Source organism: Watersipora subatra, chromosome 3 (genome assembly GCF_963576615.1).
Source record: "Watersipora subatra chromosome 3, tzWatSuba1.1, whole genome shotgun sequence".
Classification (NCBI taxonomy): Eukaryota; Metazoa; Bryozoa; class Gymnolaemata; order Cheilostomatida; family Watersiporidae; genus Watersipora; species Watersipora subatra.
Genome location: NC_088710.1, coordinates 75772954 through 75786656, shown reverse-complemented (window position 1 = coordinate 75786656; position 13703 = coordinate 75772954).

The following is a 13703-nucleotide window of genomic DNA, read 5'->3' as shown; positions in this document are numbered from 1 at the left end:
CTTGGCAACATATTTAAATAGGTTTATATGGGTTTTGTATCATTATTATACTTAAACGACTTTACACAAAAATGGTTAAATTTTTTGATGTGATTTCGGTACAAGGGTTTGGTCACGGCCGTTGACGGATAATTTTTTGGGAGTAGTGTGTGCATATGCATTTATCATAAAGCTCCCAAACAATCGCTTCGCTCATGTTTGGTCGTGGGATAACACATCGACAATGATCAACTTTGAAAGGGGCAATTTTGTTTCCAGTGAGTCTAGTTTCACATTGCCACAGTCTAACAAAAAGATTACAACCTACTTTTTAACCCTCATAAGATATTCATGTACTGAAAATATGATATATTATTTATATATTGCTACTTCCAAGCTCATCCCCATTTCTGAATTGGAAAATTTCAAACATTCACATCATTGGAAGCAATGCCTGACACAAGCATTTTTATTTACATTATTAGGGCTGCCACCTAGAGCTGCAGGTCAAACTTTGAAATAGGACAAAACCGCAAACTCATGACTTAATTTCCACTGTCTACCATGGTAACAGACTAACAGTGTATTTCTATGCAATGCTTCTGTTTAAACTCTTTTCTGTCTCTGTGGTTGAGTACAGTCTGAAATATGACAGCTATCATCAACAAGGTCATTTTTCTCCAAAATTATTTGTATTCGGGAATTGTGTACTCTTCAAAGTTCCAATTGTCTATTTGATCAGCTCTCATTGGCTAACAGATGAAGTGAAAACGATAATGTAACAACATCTATCATAGATCAGGAATAGTTGATAAGCTGTTATTTAGGTCTGTACATGTAAATGGGCTAAGACTTATTGATCCATGTCCAGCTTGCTTCAATGTTTGGAGAACGACCAGCAGATGATTCCTATAAAAACATTGGTAGCAGTCAATAACTGTGCCTCACATACAACCAATGCTCCATTATCTTAGTGTAAAAATTACTTATTTACATACCATTACTTTTAATGATGCTTCCAGAAAGGCCTCCACTTATTCATGACCCTCATGAATTTCTGACTTACTTACCATATACCACCACGTACCACCATGTACTACCACGCACCACCACGCACCACTACGCACCACCACGCACCACCACGCACCACCACGCACCACCACACACCATCACCCATCACCACGCTTGGCCACGCACCGCCACGCACCGCCACATACCGCCACATGCTGCCACGCACCGCCTCGCACCGCCACGCATTGCCACGCACCACCACGTACCACCACGTACACTGATCATCACAAAACCTTCTGTAATTTTAAGGGGTACATGATTGGAATTCAAATGCCATATGTGAATTCTTTATGAAAACACCCTACGTTTAAGGAATCATTAGCTAAGATACAAAGCCACAGGATCAAGTCATTTGTCAAATTTGAAAGCATGTTTATGTTATACGTATCATAATTTTTGCAGCTTTCTATCTGGTTGTGTAGCGATAACAAGTGCTCATGGTGCTCTTTGTACTGATACAGTGGTACGTAGCTGAAGGGGTTTGCGAGTTGGATGTTTGTGGGCGTTCTAAAACACTGTTGTAAATGTAACTAGAAATTCCACTGTCATACAGCCCACGACCAAAGTGATATTGGAAAAAAGAAAAGGGTACTGATTGTTGAGAAATGCAATATTAGCAGTCAAATAGGATAACTGCAATGGTAGCTGTAATGTACTGGGTGTGGGTGTTATTATATACAACAAATAGCAATAATGAAAGGAAAAGATTATATGTTAATATCTCTCTTCCTGCAAAAAGAGAAATGCAATATTGGCCAATATTAGAAGTAAAATGCACTGATATTATTAGAATAACCAATATTATCCTACGACCAAACAAGAGCGAAGCGATTGATTGGGAGAATTATGATAAATGCACATGTGTACACAACTCCTGAAAAATTATCCATTAATGGCCGTCACCAAACCCTTGCAACGAAATCCTATCAACAAATTTAACTATTTTCCAGTAAAGTCGTTTAAGTATAATAATGATACAAAACGCATATAAACCTATTTAAATATGTTACCAAGCCTTTAAAAGGTTACCGCAAGTTCCTAAAACTAACCCATCTAATCGGATTATACATAAATATACAGATTTATTAGGACGAAAATCGTCACAAAACGATTAATAAGCTTCGTTTAATAAAAGTTAAGACCGGAAATTGAAACGCTGAGCGACAGAGAATAGAACGATAAAGTCTTGCCACAAATCGCTTAAACAGCGTGGTTTATTAATAGTTTCGACCGACCTACGAAACGCCAATAAAACCGTGCGACAGATAGTAGAACTGTTTACAGTCATACTTCAACTTACGAGCTTAATGCATTCCAAGACTGAGCTCGTATGTCAATTTACTCGCATGTTGGTGCAATTTATTTATATATAGAACAATTAAATATATATTGATTGGTTTCCATACTCTAAAAAAAGCAAATAAAACACTCAAAACAAGATATTGTAACAGAAAGAACATGTTGTTTATGTTGTTTACATGTTTTCAAAAAGCAACAAATAAAAAATAATGCAAGGAAATGTGATTAATTAAAATGTAAAATTAAACACATACAATAGCAGTTAACACTCGCATTTGCCAGGGAGAGAGATATAAGTTATCCTTCGTTACAACATTTGACTTTGATAAATTTAGATTTTATCAAAGTGTTAAAAGACAAATTTAGAAGCAAACCTAAAAGCAAACTTTCATTTTCAACTAAACGTAATTAAAATTTCTTCGGCGTTCATAGTTTGAAGTTTCTCGCTGGTTAGCGAGAAATTTTTCCTTTTTATTCGCTTTCACGACTAGCCGGCCGTTTTAAGATAAACCTATCTAAAAACGTTTGCCTTTGTCGCCCTTGCAACATGTTGTGATTAGGACGAACACAGGTGTCGTCACAAATGGTTAATGCACAACCACTAGCCAGCTTGTTCGAATGTCTATTAAACAGTTTGGATAGATAGCGCCGGCCTTTTCACATAGCATCGTTTCAGTTATGCTGTCACCGGCCAATTGTTTGCCCAATGCCATCAGCGGTCGTGAAGATCGCTGCACCGTTTTAAAACTATGGTTAGTCTTTTTGCGAACTAAATGCCTCGAATATAATCCTTCTGTTTGATAATTATGAATGTATTTCTGTCATATTGCCGAGCTAGCTCAATCACGCATACACATTTCGCATATTTTTCAATATTTTTCCGTTTAATATCAATTGTTATCATTTGCTTTTTCTTTGTATTATCTTTCATTTTACTGGCAAACTTTCGGTCTACGCACAGTACGTTTAATTCACATAATTCTGAGCAATTGAAAAATACAGAGTGATGCTGTTCTCATAAAACACCTCCGGCATACTTGGCAACTGACTCAAGTGCTCGTATCTCAAGCATGGCTCGTATGTTAGTGCTAAAACTTGCTTGAAAGCTGGCTCGTATCTCAAGTTTCTCGTAGGTTGGAGGACTCGTAAGTTGAAGTATTACTGTACTGTGTACTGTTTGTGTACTGTTTGAGGCGTAGACCGATTTAAAGGTACGAAAAAGTGGTACACAGTTTATCAGCCTACGTTTTTGTCCAATTACCGAAAGTTTTTCAAATTATCTAGAATATCAGCCAGATTTTTTTACATCTTATCTACAAGGCAGGTCGGTACTACAACGCCCTTTTATTACAAGAATATTTCTTTATTTCACTCCAGTTTGCATAAAACTTCCAGACGCGTAAATGCCAACACTTGCTCTCTGTTACATATCGCTGTCAAAAACATTCTACATTCATCACAACACAACCAACTTTCAAACTGTATATTACACATCAGTTTGCCGTTTAACTTTTAATATTGCATTTCAGAGATATAATAAACATATTTCTTTATTGTCGGCATTGTTGTTGTTAGTTAAATTACGTACAGTAGGTTAGGCCTACAGCTTGAATTACCGCTTGAATTACAGCTTGGTAATATTTATTTTATTATTGTAAAACATAAGTTCGAGATAGTTAAATATTTATTTTATTAATATTTTCCGGTATTTCTGTTACATATCGTTGTCAAAACTGTTCTGCATTCAACACAACCAACTTTCAAACTGTATATTACAATATATTTTACTTGTAATATTGCATTTCAGAGCTACCTATAATAAACATATTTCATTATTGCTGTTGTTAGTTAAATTACGTACAGTAGTTTAGGTCTACAGCTTGAATTAATATTTATTTTAACCAACAACCAACTTTCAAATTGTGTATTACACGGCAGCTTGCCATTTTACTTTTAATATTGTATTTCAATATAATAAGAGATATAATAAACATATTTCATTATTGCTATTGTTAGTTAAATTATGTACGGTAGGTTAGGTCTACAGCTTGAATTAATATTTATTTTGTTATTGTAAAACATAAGTTTGAGATAGTTAAATATTTATTTTATTAATATTTATTTCTGTTACATATCACTGTCAAAACCGTTCTACATTCAACACAACCAACTTTCAAACTGTATATTACAATATATTTTACTTTTAATATTGCATTTCAGAGATATAATAAACATACTTCATTATTGCTGTTGTTAGTTTAATTACTTACAGTAGTTTAGGTCTACAGCTTGAATTAATATTTATTTTAACCAACAACCAACTTTCAAATTGTATATTACACGGCAGCTTGCCATTTACTTTTAATATTGCATTTCAATATAATAAGAGATATAATAAACATATTTCTTTATTGCTGTTGTTATTTAAATTACATACAGTGGTTTAGGTCTACAGCTTGAATTGATATTTATTTTATTATTGTGAAACATAAGTTTGAGATAGTTAATTATTTATTTTATTAATATTTATTTCTGTTACATATCGCTGTCAAAACTGTTCTACATTCAACACAACCAACTTTAGAACTGTATATTACAATATATTTTACTTTTAATATTGCATTTCAGAGATATAATAAATATATTTCATTATTGCTGTTGTCCCACGACCAAACAAGAGTGAAACGATTGATTGGGAGAATTATGATAAATGCACATGTGCACACAACTCCCGAAAAATTATCCGTTAACGGCCGTCACCAAACCCTTGCAACGAAATCCTATCGACAAATTTAACTATTTTTCAGTAAAGTCGTTAAAGTATAATAAGGATACAAAACGCATATAAACTTATTTAAATATGTTACCAAGCCTTTGAAAGGTTACCGCAAATTCCTAAAACTAACCCATCTGATCAGATTATACATAAATGGACAGATTTATTAGGACGAAAATCATCACAAAACGCTTGAAAAGCTTGGATTAATAAAAGTTAAGACCAGAAATTGAAACGCCGGGCGACAGAGAATAGAACGATAAAGTCTTGCGCGTTTCACAAAAAAAAACCTGCACTTTTCACCAGTCTATAGCATTGTCGAATTGCCAAAGGTTTCGGCAATTAACATAGGAAGACAGAAATCATGTCAATCTTGCCAATTTCAATTTTTTCATTTTCAATTTCATTTGCCGACATATTTGAATACTTTCGCATTCTAACTGATGTCCAACGCAGTGTCAGTAAAGCAAATGACGATGATATTTTTTAACGTTTCTTATGAGATTATTACAATAATTAATTATAAGTTTGGATGACTACGGAACAATGACTACGTAGAACAGATTTTATAAAAATCTATATAACTAGAAATTCCACTGTCATACAGCCCACGACCAAAGTGATATTGGAAAAAGAAAAGGGTACTGATGGTTGAGAAATGCAATATTAGCAGTCAAATAGGATAACTGCAATGGTAGCTGTAATATACTGGGTGTGGGTGTTATTATATACATACAACAAATAGCAATAATGAAAGGAAAAGACTATATGTTTATATCTCTCCTCCTGCAAAAAGAGAAATGCAATATTGGCCAATATTAGAAATAAAATGCACTGATATTATTAGAATAACCAATATTATTTATATAGTAATAATATAAAACCAAAGCACAAATTTTTTTACATTTCAAAATGGCATAGCTAACAATATCACGAAGTTGTGATATTTATATAGATTTTTATAAAATCTGTACTACGTAGTCATTGTTTCGTAGTCATCCAAACTTATAATTAATTATTGTAATAATCTCATAAGATACGTTAAAAAAATATCATCGTCATTTGCTTTACTGACACTGCGTTGGACATCAGTTAGAATGCGAAAGTATTCAAATATGTCGGCAAATGAAATTGAAAATGAAAAAATTGAAATCGGCAAGAATGACATGATTTCTGTCTTCCTATGTTAATTGCCGAAACCTTTGGCAATTCGACAATGCTATAGACTGGTGAAAAGTGCACGTTTTTTTGTGAAACGCGCAAGACTTTATCGTTCTATTCTCTGTCGCCCGGCGTTTCAATTTCTGGTCTTAACTTTTATTAATCCAAGCTTTTCAAGCGTTTTGTGATGATTTTCGTCCTAATAAATCTGTCCATTTATGTATAATCTGATCAGATGGGTTAGTTTTAGGAATTTGCGGTAACCTTTCAAAGGCTTGGTAACATATTTAAATAGGTTTATATGCGTTTTGTATCCTTATTATACTTTAACGACTTTACTGAAAAATAGTTAAATTTGTCGATAGGATTTTGTTGCAAGGGTTTGGTGACGGCCGTTAACGGATAATTTTTCGGGAGTTGTGTGCACATGTGCATTCATCATAATTCTCCCAATCAATCGTTTCACTCTTGTTTGGTCGTGGGACAACAGCAATAATGAAATATATTTATTATATCTCTGAAATGCAATATTAAAAGTAAAATATATTGTAATATACAGTTCTAAAGTTGGTTGTGTTGAATGTAGAACAGTTTTGACAGCGATATGTAACAGAAATAAATATTAATAAAATAAATAATTAACTATCTCAAACTTATGTTTCACAATAATAAAATAAATATTACCAAGCTGTAATTCAAGCGGTAATTCAAGCTGTAGGCCTAACCTACTGTACATAATTTAACTAACAACAACAATGCTGACAATAAAGAAATATGTTTATTATATCTCTGAAATGCAATATTAAAAGTTAAACGGCAAACTGATGTGTAATATACAGTTTGAAAGTTGGTTGTGTTGTGATGAATGTAGAATGTTTTTGGTAAAGCATTAATGAAGGCGCGACAGCAGACAGCAGCACTGCTAGAAAAAAGTGATAAACTAGAGGAAGAGGCCAGAAAGCAGAGAGCAGGTACTTTAGTTCTGTAAATGTTTTGCCAGGCTAGTAATTTTCTAGCTCGTAGTTGAGTCTCTAGTATAACCCATTTTTAGTAACCCATAGACTAACCCGACATCTACTTGTATTTATATTCTACTTACTAGCATTGGTATCACTGTGAAGGTCTGATTCAGTATGTTACTCACTCCTGGTAGCTGTATGATGATATGTTGATGCTGGTAGAATTACATAATATGTGAGAATTTACTGCATCAGCTCAGAGTGTAAGGTTAAATGACTTTCAATCAAAATTTTCAGCAGTTTGACTTTTAGGCTGACTTTAGTAGACTGATAGAGGTTTGTCATTGATATCCCACTGCTCACCAATCAGAAGAACCCATGTTTGTATATAATGTAAATGCTTATTTAATTATAGTCGTAAATGTCTGTTTATTTAGATACGGCTGCCCTGCAGAAAAGACTGGAACAGTTTGTCATGTACCTACAGACTTCAGGTGATACGAATGCTGCTGGTAATCAATATCACACTCCAGACAATTGATTCCAGCCTCTGCTTTTTATCCGGATATAAATTGTGTTTAAACACTTTACTATTATATATGTAGATAGTAATTGTCTTCACTTGTTTCCTCCTCTCACCCGAGAATATACGTACTCCTAGAGATGCAAATATTACTTGTGATCAAAATTTTATCAATATGTGATTTTTGTTTTTTTTGTCACCCGAGTTCGTAAATAAAAAAAGCTTTTTGTTATTATACTAGACCGCAAGAAATGGCTCTGCAAGAATTGAGCGATTAACTACAGTGTTTCCATAGAGCAATTAATCAAAAACATTGCAAAAGATTTTGATCTAACAGAAAGATTATGTAGAATAGAATTGATCTATATTGTTTATATTGGTCTTTAAACACCTCTGAAAGTCTTTCTCATGTAAAAGACGGAAAAAAGCAAGCAGTAGCCCAGAAGGACAAAAACTATTACACCATGAAAATTATCTTTTTAATTAACGTATTCAACTGGCTGTCAGAATTAATTAAACAGCTGCGGCATTATTTTGCTAAGAACAGATGATAGTTTTTGTAAGGTAGTATATCATGAAAGGCTAAAAGTGATGCAATTTATAGCAGGGTGGACTTTAATCGTTCTTTGTTCTATTAAACGGAAAAAGAAACATGATTAATATAAAAATACATTAGCTTAATGCATGGCGTAGCCTGGGTAACAAAAATTTCTTTGCACACTAAATTATTTCTCTTTATTTAACATGAAACAACAGTTACTATTCTAACTTTCTAACTTTATATCAAGAGAAATGTGTTTTGTGCAGTTCAAATAAATTAACAGAAAAATAAACCAACTATAAAGATTTTCAAACTTTTCCAAATAACTGAAACTTTTTAATTTCACATCTTGAAAGAAGTGTTTTTGTGCAGTTGAAATAAATTTAGTAAAAAATAAAACAACTGTGAAGGTTTTTAAATGTAAAATTATGTGTGAAATACTGTAATTAGCACGTAATGACTAAATAAAGTTTGTTTTGCTGCGATTGTACTGAAAAAGGATTTGGTATACAATTACATGATCTTAATTCATTTCAGTGTTGGCATCGTAAGGCGAAAATGTTGTAGAGTGGTATGGAAACCCATAGTAATTATCTCATGCGACACCCTCTGGTAAAAATCTTCAAAATTTTATATACATGTACATACATTGTGAACATATTAAAAATGAGTAACAAAATAATATGTTAGCCTTAGTAACAAATGTATAGTTACCTGCAGTAACTTTAGTGCATTTAGTGGTTATGGTCTGCAAGAAAATGCAACATTACAATGTACTGCATGTGGTATGTATCGTGGAAGGTTCTTACCTTTGAGACAGACGTATAACATAAGCGTTGAATTTAACTTAAATGATTTTGGCTTACCAAACACATACTTAAAACTAAAATTAATATGCATTTAACTAAACTAACTCAAGTTCTTCAAGCTTGTCATTGGCTAAAACTTTATCACCAATCTGTTTTCAGTTTTGTCTTCACTTGAAGTAAACTTTACTAAACAAGGATAGATGACTCCCAACTAAAAAGCGAATCCACGCAGACTCAATGATGAGTCAATAAACAGACTCGATGGTGAGTTGATAAACAGACTCAAGAGTGAGCCAATAAACAGACTCGAGGGTGAATTTTCCCAACTTTTACACCCTAGTAAGCCAATCGCAATAATTCTTGATGTTCGGTCAATAGCACTTATAGTGAATGCAGCTATGATATGCTGGCTAATATCACAATGCTAAAGTCAGAAACAGTGACAAGAATTTTCTACACTATTTGCCTTGGAAAATCAAGCAGAGCTATTGCAAAAAACGCAGTATCTTTATTGGTGTTATATCTGACAGTACCAAGCAGTAACACAACAGCAATGACAAAACTGAAAGGTTATAATAGAAAACCAAGGAAAAAATCTACAGTTTATTGGCTGCACAATAATTAGGTCAACCATTGCCACAATAAAATATTTCGAATACAAAAACGATAATATTTGTCACTAACTAATCCGGCAACACAAGTATTAATAATTTTCTGAGTACATATATTTATATAACAACATGCAAATCTTAAAACGATATGGTAATGAATGATTAACATAAAAATTTGCTAATATAAAACATACGTATAATATTATACTACAACGAACACATGTATTAAGCGAGCGCATAATAATTGACTGTTCGGATTTGAATAAACGGCGATAAATTCAGAGAACTCTATTACGCACGCTAGCAGTCTATAAATACGAGTACCGACTGATAGTCACTTCGTTAGTCCCCCTCTCCCATCTCAGCTCTCCTCGGGGCCACCATTCCATCTAAAAAGCTCTGTCCTGTGATGACAATGGTGGAATTCCGTGTCATAATTACCGCCAACCTTTTTTATTACACAATATTAGCATAAATGAATAACGCTGAGCTTAGATAGAGAACGAGTGAGCATTGTATCTCTTTCAGGGGTTGTGAGAGGGATTTCAGCAAATATCATATCAGCATCTTCGTTATTTCGACTTAATTAGCACTACCAACTGCAAAATCTTAATTTCGATAGAATTTTTTTGTTGATACTGAATGGTGGAGAAAAATTGAAAAGTTCGCATGTGCATGTGTGAGAACGTAAATGAGTGTGTGTGTGTTGTGTGCGTGTGTGTGCGAGTTGTGTTCGAGTTGTGTGTGCGAGTTGTGTGTGTGGGTGTGCGTGTGTGTGTGTGTGTGCGAGTTGTGTGTGAGCTTTCACAACATCAATCTATGCATTCATAGATTGATGTTGTGAAAGCAATGTAGCGATTTGTTTTAAAAATATACACGGATGCTGCAGGCTATCTCATTAAAAATGAAAGAATTATTTGGTAATATTAGGCTTACTACTAGGGCATATGAACAAATGATGTAAGTGATGTATGATTATAGAGTATGTGAATATATAATGAACGTTACCTGTATATACATAAAGAACCAATTGTTTTTTCCCATATAAGCCTATCAAGGTATTTACAGCCATTAGCTAATTATCGATGTAAAACACAGCTTTTATCTTCTACAACAGGAAGTTTATTCTTATTTGTTCTAGCTGATTGGGATGATAGGATCATATGACCATTGATATGGGCCCTCATATGTGCCTTCGTATGGGCCTTCGTATGCGGACTGATGTGACCTATCATAGGAGCTCTGCTATAATCATAGAGATGACCAAAAGATTGAAAGTAACTTTGAGCTGTAGTATTTCAACTGCCTTCAAACACATTGAAAGACCTTTCTCATGTGAGATAATGAATAAATGAAGCAATAGCCATGAAGGGGGAAACCCTTACACCGTAAACATTACCTTTTTAATGAATGTATTCAACTGGCTGTCAGAATTAGCTAAACATACAAGGTATTATTTTGCTCTGTGTAGATGAAAGTAATTGTAAGGCTATGAAAGACTAAAAGCAATTCATAGCAAGTGTAACTTCAACCCTTTCTTCTTCAGCTGGAACACAAAGAAATGATATTGGCATCTAAACACGTTCAAGATCGCAATCATGTAACCAGGTGCATTTGAGGTTAAAAAACATAACTTTTAATAGCCAACACATGTATCTAATTGTTTATCACCTAGCAACCAATTAACCAACCAGCATCAAACACTCTTTGCTGTTGTACCAAACAAATTAGCTCTTAACACTCTTCAAAAGCCCCCAACTCTTTATGGTCTATCACTCCTACATGTGGGTCCCTCTAAGTGCTGAAAAGCTTTCGATAATTTGAGTAAAGGACCCGAGACTACAACTAGCAATGAGTTTTCAAAGGCATCAGAATTTGTGTTCAGTCTTTTTAACAATAATTCACTCTATCGCACAAGGAGTTACCTACCCTTGCCCTATACAACCACATAAACAACTAGATCTATTTAGTTACACTGCTCTATTCGCTACATAATTATGGTTTTTTAAATATGTAGACATGAAGTTATTCTTTGTCTACACCACAGGTGTCAAATACATGGCCTGCAGCTCACATGTGGTCCACCACGTCATTCTATGTGGCCCGCGAGAGCTTAATTACTCATTCGCACGCGACGGAGTTAACTCCCGTATTTATAACGTTGCTAGGCACCCAACTTGAGTTATCTTGCCTCTGAAACTTATCTATTCCTTGTATCGTTATTTTTAAATTCCTAAAGGTTGACTTGCAACAAAATTCACATTACAGTTATTTGGTATCAAAAGATTCACCATGTCTTACTCTGTTGTGTTGTAGGTGCCAAATATATGGAAATGTGATTACAAGCTCTTTAAAGCTCAAAAACGAAAAGCCGCCATAGTTTGGAATCTGTTTATTTCTCTGACGTAGTCATGACAGTTTGTTTATTGTCTTGTCACGTGATGTTCTCACGTAAATTGAAAGGCCAATAAAAAGTTCAATATAAAACTTATCGTAGCACTAGTTTATGACAAACATTTTGGGTTTTACCGAAGACCCCGTATCAAATATAGATGCTCGTTACTTTACAGTTGTGTTTCGGCTTGATGTAATCGTCAAGTCGTAATCTGATCATGTGACCCAATACTTCGCAAATAATTTTTGTAGCACTTTTCTATTATCACAGGTGACCAACAGGCTCGTCTTGATTACCAGACAATGATATGTACTCCTTCGAGCTAAGGTTAAAAAATTAAATGAATTTTTACAGTAAGTTATAAGATATTACTGCTAAAAGTGACAGCATTACAATGACAATAAAACAGATGCGTAAGAACACTAGACATGGTTTTATTGAATGCGTGAAGTATATTTGTGAAAATATTTCAACGAATAAGGTTGCAAGAAAGTGTAAACAGAAACCATCTCCTACAACTACATCCCATTTGAGCCTTTAGGAAAAATAATCCAAACTATGGCGTCTCGTGTGGCTGCAATTAACTGCTCGTTTTTAACTTTTAAGAGCTTGTAATCATATTCCCACATATTTTGCACCTACAACACAACAGAGTAAGACATGGTGAATCTTTTAATATCAAATAACTGTAATGTGAATTTTGTTGCAAGTCAACCTTTAAGAATAATTTTGATTAGTCAGAAATAAAATTTTCTGGCTAATCAAACAAACGTACAAATATGCTTCAATGATTCTTCTGACAAAGGTTATAACTAAAATACTACACCCATTTTGACATCTAGCTAAACCGAAAATCATCGCGGTCACTTTAAAATTTATCGTTCGCGATCTTTTTTTTTTTAACTCCAGAAGTATATATGCAGATTCAGAAGGGGTAAGACAGTGAAAGACTGCATAAATCAAATCGAAACATTATTTTTAATGTTTCCTAGTTTTTACTAATTTTTAATTTTGTCAATTTGAATCGTTATGGTCGAATAAAAATGCCCTTTTTAGGCTGTCAGCCGTAGTCAGACTAAAGTTATCATTCATTCTCGATAGGATCATATTGATTCTTAGAGCTGCCCCTGAAGTCTGAAAAGTCAAGAACAGGGTTACTGAACATATTTTTATTATTTGAAACATGTTTATGACGGTTTATTTGTGTTATATTGGGATGTAGATTTGGTATGCTTTGAAGGATAATACTCGTGAAGAAAAATTCGAAATTAGAGTTTCGTGATTTTCATGTTCATGACTAACCGTATATGTATAAATAATATTCATAAATTTGTATTGTATGTAATAAATTAAGTAATTTTAGTCAAACACTGTATATTTTGCCATTTTTTTGGTGCAAGTCTAACTTTGTTTTAGCAAATAGCAAATAATTTTTTGTTTTTGTTGCTTACATATTGATTTTGTGTTGCTGTTGCAATTATTTAGTGTTTGCAGGTTTAATGTGTGTATGCAAACAATTCATGTTCTTACCAGCTCATAATTTTTGATTTTACTGAAAGTATGCCCATGTTAATGGGTA